Genomic DNA, 6,352 nt, shown 5'->3' on the forward strand with positions numbered 1-6,352 from the left:
TTGGAGCAGCTCTATCTTTCCAACTGCTCAGGCCAAAAAGCCACAGAACCAGACTGGACTCTCTCTCTCACATCCACATTCAAACCATCAGCAAATACTTGCAACTTAAAGTGTGCAAAATATTAGGTAACCACTTCCCACCTTCTCTCTGGTCCTCGGCTCTGCAGCCATTGCCTATGCAGCCACCACTCAGATGGCCAACCTTGTCTCTTTCCTGACAAGTACACCAGTCTCTTTACTGGGCTCCCAGCTTCTGCTCTTGTCTCCTACAATCTAGTCAACCAGGATGCACAGAGACCCCGTTAATATGGAAGCCAGGTCGGGTCTCTCTCTTGCCCAAAGCTCTCAAAAGTCTCCAACTTTGTTGAGAGTAAAAGCCATGTCCTTAAAAGTGGCTGACCTGCCAGCCCCCTTCCCCACCTCTGACTCATGTTTCCCTGTTTTTGGCCACAGCCTCTTCACTCCTCCTCCCACACCTCTCCTGCCTCAGGGCTCCAGCAATGTCTATTCCCTTTGTCTGGGTGCCCTTCCAATAGACACTTCCATGGCTTACCTCCTTCAGGTCTCTGCTCAGATAATACCTGATCATCACCACCCCTGAATGGGAGGGGCTGAGCCCAGGGCCTTTTTTTTTTTATCCCCCCCCCTTTATTTTTTAAAGATTTTATTTATTTATTCATGAGAGACACACAGAGAGAGGCAGAGACAGAGGCAGAGGGAGAAGCAGACTCCCTGCAGGGAGCCCGATGTGGGACCCGATGATGGGACTCCAGGATCACGCCCTGGGCCAAAGGCAGACACTCAACCGCTGAGCCACCCAGGCGTCCCGGGCCCAGGGCCTTCTGATCAGAGATGGGGAACAACTTTCTACCCTCATCTTGGACCCTTTCCTCACATTCACCTGGAGCTGAGGATGAGGCAGAGATGGGTGCCCATTTGCTGTTTCCTCCTCTACCTAAACCTAAGCTGAGAAGAGAGTGTCTCAAGCTGCAGCAGCAGGGTCTCAGGGTAGACTGTGCCTTGACTTAAAAGTCAGTGAAGTTCCAGCTGTGAGTGGCCCCCACCCCCACCCCTGCCCCCAGGAAGGGGTCTAGTCCCTTAGGCAGAGCCTCAGAGCTGGCGGGAGACCTGGGCAGCCCCCAACAAAGCTGATGGTGATGGGCTCTGATTCGTGGGGTTTCTGGCTGCCTCTCAGGCTCACATCTGCTACGCACACCCGGTCCATGTGTCTGTGTGGCCCAGTCCTGGGGGAGGAGGGCCCAAGGAGAGTCCTGCAGCCAGGCCTGTAAGCTGGGATCTGGACTTACTTAGTTCCAAATGACTGGGGAATGTCCCTTCCGTGACAGTTGCAGTGTGGCCTTCCCTGGTCCCTCACTCCCTGCAGGGAAGTGGGGCCCAGATGAAGGCAGCCCCCTGAACAGAGGAGGGGTTGGTGGGCAGACATTGGGCACCCTGCCATCCTGGCCCTCTTCCCTCAGCCGGGCTCCAGGTTTTCCCTGAGGAAATGTTGCAATATGAGGTCACTGTCCATACCTTCAGACCAGAGGTCTAAGGCAAGAATACCCCATCTTGGTCTCCCTCCCCTGTGAGCCAGGAAATGGAGGACCTAGCCCAGCACTGCTGCCTGTGCTGCACCGCAGGGCCTCTGTGGCATAGTAGCATTAGGACCGGCCAAGAAGAAACAGTCCTTGTGGACCATCTCCCTTCATAGCACACGGTCTCCGAGAGTTCCAGAGTTCGGCAGCAGGGCTAATGTAGGTGGGGGCGAGCTAGGTCTTCCCTGGCCAACCGGGCACTTGCTAGCACTCCATCCACAGTGATGAGCTTCCTGGCTTCTGTGTGTGCTTGGCAGGGGGGCAAAGTGGAGCCCAGGCTCCCCACCCCTGGATAGGGCTTCCTGTCCTGTGAGGGGCTGATATCCTTTTTATTTTTTTAGAGATTTTTATTTATTTATTCATGAGAGACACAGAGGGAGAAGGACAGAGACACAGGCAGAGGGAGAAGCAGGCTCCATGCAGGGAGCCTGATGCCAGCTCGATCCCAGAACTCCAGGATCACGCCCTAAGCCCAAGGCAGACGCTCAATTGCTGAGCCACCCAGGTGTCCCGGGGCTGATTTCCAAACGTAACAGGACAGCGTGGAGACTGTGGCCATCCCTGGCCTCTGGACCTGCTCTTGGGAACTGGGGGCTCCACTTGTTTGCTACTGCATCCTCTTGGTGGTCTGTGGTTTAGTCACATAGCTCCTTGTCAGTGCCCTCCAGGTGACCGGCAGGAGCTGCATCCAGATGGAGAGGCCATGGTCCCCGGAGATCCAGCCGTGCTTCTGGCAGGCTCACCCCTAGGGGCTGAGGCTACCCTGGGTCAGTGTGGCGTGGAGGCTCTGACCGCCCTGGAAGTAGCCAGCTGCATGCTTTGAGAGGTGAAGCCTGTGGTTCCCTGGCCAGGGGTGGGAAAGGAAAGTATGAGGCAGACTCCCCAGGTGGTCAAACAGGAAAAAGAGAAGACAGGCCGAGCCAAGGGGGGATGCTGGACAACCCACACTTTGTCAGTATTGCACTCACCTTTGGCAAGAACCAAGAACTAGGGCCCCAATGCCAACTCTTTTTTTTTTTTCCCAATGCCAACTCTTAAGTCCACTGTAATCCTGGCTCTCCTTAGTAAAGCCACTGAGCTGTCAAAATACATTTAAAAAGAAAGAAGAAAGAAGAAAGAGAAAGAAAGAAAGAAAGAAAGAAAGAAAGAAAAGAAAGAAAGAAAGAAAGAAGGAAGGAAGGAAGGAAGGAAAAGGAAAAGGAAAAGGAAAAGGAAAAGGAAAAGGAAAAGAAACTTGGGACTCTATCTGCACTACCTATGGAGTCCTAGAAAGGATCAGGCCCCTGCCCTACAGTGGCCAGAACATCTTTGCATACCCGCTTAATAGAAGGGAATACTGAGACCTGGGGGGGCAGGGACCTGGACAGCCTTGTCTGGGATTCCAGACTAGAGCCCCCTTGAATGTTGAGGTGCAGTCTTAGATTGAGAGGAGAGGGGGACTGGCCTGAGGGTGATGAGGCATGGCATAGTCTGATTTAAATTTTAAAAGGATTCCTTTGGCTCCTGGAGGGCCAGAAAGCAAGCCATGGGCATCCAGGAGAGGGAGGAAGGACCCAGCTGGATCATAGGGGTGCTGCTGGCTGCCCTCAGACTCAGCCAGACTCCCCTCATCTTTTTTTTTTTTTTAAGATTTTATTTATTCATTCATGAGAGACACAGAGAGAGAGAGAGCGAGGCAGAGACACAGGCAGAGGGAGAAGCAGGCTCCATGCAGGGAGCCCGACACAGGACTCTAGCTCGGGACTCCAGGACTGCACCCTGGGCCCAAGGCAGGTGCTCAACCGCTGAGCCACCCAGGCGTCCCAGCCCCTCATCTTTCCCTTGGGGCTCATCCACAGGTATGACCTGGGGTTTTGAGGTGGGAAGAGAGGCCTCCTTCCCTGTCCCATATACTCTCCACATGGGGTCTGTCTGGCTGGTCTCCCTGCCCCCCCTTCTCCTGAGACAGTGGTTGAAGCTTTAATCCAAAGACAAGTTTCTGCAAAGCTCATGTTTGCTGCCGGAAGGAGCAGGCACCAGCCGAGATGGAGGGATAAAGAGGGTGGGACATGGAAGGGAGGGGGCAGGGCCTGTGGAGGCAGAGAGCCGAAACCCACACCCCACCCCCCCCCCCCCCCCCCCCCCCCCCCCCCCCCCCGCCCTGACGGTCTCCGGTGTCTCCAGATTAATTCTTCCAGGGACCTCCTCCTTGCCACCCGGAAGGATGCATTCCTGTGCCCACAGCACACCCAACACCTCCTATGTGCCACCTTTACCTCAGTCATGGCCACAGGAGAGAGTCCCAGGCACTTAACCTGGCCTAGGCCCCAACAGGTTCTGATTCCTGAGGATGCTGGTCAGGGGCACAGAGTGGTGCTGCCTCCTCAGAAGCAGACAAGTGCCCTCCCCCTACCCACGCACCGCTGGGCTCCACACAATCCCTGAGGGGAAACTTAGGCATGCCCATGCGTTGTCCTCTCCCAAAGAACCTCCATTCTTGTCTTCTAATTCTGCGTACCCCAGTTTCTTCCCCCCATGCCTCACTGTGGTCTTCCCACACCACCCTTACCACAGGCTGCCTTTTCTCCAGTCTTCCCTCTGTGCACCCAACTCTGGCCTAGGGGAGAGGAGGTACCTGGAGACGTGGGTGGTTGGAACCAGGAGGAAACCCCAAGTCTTCTTTCCTCACTCCCCCTGCCTCAGGCACCCATTCTGGGGGCAGAGCCAGGCTTGTGGAGAGGGCTGGGCTATGGCTCCCTGACCTATTCCCCTGAGGGCCAGGGCCCACAGACCACCCATCTCCACTTCCCTCCCTGAGCCTGGGCTATCTCAAGTATCCCCCTGCCCTCTCTGCAGCTGCCTCTGAGTACCCCCAAAATCAGTGCCCCCCAGCCAAGGACAGCTGTACCCCAGCCTGAGAGGGGTCCTGCTGCTTGGGGTGGCCCAAAGAAGGGATTTCAGGCAACAACCCAAAGCCCTGGGTCAATGCAGAGCCTCAGAAAGCCCTCATTTCCCAACCAGGGGTCCGGTTGGGCTCAGGCTAGGCTATGGAGGGCTCCTATTCCCTGGGCTGGGTGGGGTCAAGCAGGGCTGGCTGGGGCCCATTCTCTGGATAACACTGGCATTTCTTTTCTTTTTCTTTTTCTTTTTTTTTTTTAAGATTTTATTTATTTATTCATGAGAGACACAGAGAGAGAGAGAGAGGCAGAGACACAGGCAGAAGGAGAAGCAGGCTCCATGCAGAGAGCCCGATGTGGGACTCGATCCTGGGAACCCAGGATCACGCCCTGGGCTGAAGGCAGGAGCTAAACCACTGAGCCACCCAGAGATCCCCACACTGGCATTTCTTGCTGTAATTTTAGTCACCCAGAGAGGGGGGGACCCAGTCCTGGACTGTTGGCTTGCTCAGGTCTTAGGCTCTGCAGCCTTATGGACATAAGGGGACCAGGCTGGGCCCCCATTATCCTGGGGCTTTCTGATGGGGAAGGGACTCTGGAGGAGGAGATAAGGCCTGGACTGGTGGGGGCACAAGGCATGAGAGCCCTTCCAGCCAGAGTTAGAAGAAGTTCTGATTGCTGTGGTGCCCAGCTGGCCCAGTCAGTATAGCTCACCACTTGGAGTCGTGAGTTCAAGCCCCATGTTGGAGGTACAGTTTATTTTAAAATAAATAAATAAGAAATTCTGATGCTGAATTCTCCTGAGCACCACTGCTCCTCATCTGCTCCCCTGGACCCAGTGTCTTCTCACAGTGGGGCTCATTGTGGGGGATAAATAGGGGCTCCCAGGAGAGCTGGGAGCCCACTCCCTCTGTCATTTGTTAATCAAGGGCACTACTCCCCACTCTGGCAGATGGGACCACGAACCCTAGGTTCTAGGTCCTGGACTCTAGAAGACTCACCTGTACCCCGTGTTCTCCCCACAGGACTCCAGGATGCTGTTTTTGTATCTTCCCATGCCAGGGACCCCTCACCCCTCTATCAGGCCAGACCTGAGGCAAAGGCAGCACTTGGCAAATGCAGAGAACAAGGACCCTGAAGGTGTCCCAGGGAAAGTCTGAGGCAGAAGCAACAGAGCCTGCTTTGCCTGCCATGGGGCCCAGGCAGTCAGCCAGAGGGCCATCCTCTTAGCGCCTGGAAGCCACGTCCCATGGCAGTACCAGGCAGCTCCTTGGGTCCCTACGGGATTCCTGGAGGGCCATCTCCTTATCACACCCAGGACCATGTTGCTCTCAAGCCCTTGCCCAGGCTACTGTTCTACCAGGAATGTCTTTTTTTTTTTTTTATTCATGAGAGACACAGAGACAGAGAGAGAGAGAGGCAGAGACACAGGCAGAGGGAGAGGCAGGCTCATGTGGGACTCGATCCCGGGTCTCCAGGATCACACTCCCGGGCTGAAGGCAGCGCTAAACCGTTGAGCCACCCAGGCTGCCCAGGAATGTCTTTTTGATCTCCCTGGAGAGGTTGTCGTGATCCTTCTGGCCTGGTTCAAGCGCTGTCTCCCCCAAAAAGCCTCCCCTCTTTGTCCAGCTAGTCTGTTTTCTGAGCTTCCAGGGGAGAGCCTCTCCCTCTGCCTGTGTCTTGGTCAAATGTCATTCATTCATTCATTCATTCTGCAGACATAATGTGTGCCCAAGCTTCGTGCCAAGTACTAGGCCACAGGTGCTGACATCCTGCACATCTCATCTGCGTTCTGGGCCATGAACTCTCCAGAGGGTCTATGGAGTCTTCCCTGGGCTAAGGGTGCAGAGCTGGTTCTGGGGAAAATGGACCAGACTACCA

This window comes from Nyctereutes procyonoides, unplaced genomic scaffold, assembly GCF_905146905.1.
Source record: "Nyctereutes procyonoides isolate TBG_1078 unplaced genomic scaffold, NYPRO_anot_genome, whole genome shotgun sequence".
In the NCBI taxonomy this organism is placed as follows: Eukaryota; Metazoa; Chordata; class Mammalia; order Carnivora; family Canidae; genus Nyctereutes; species Nyctereutes procyonoides.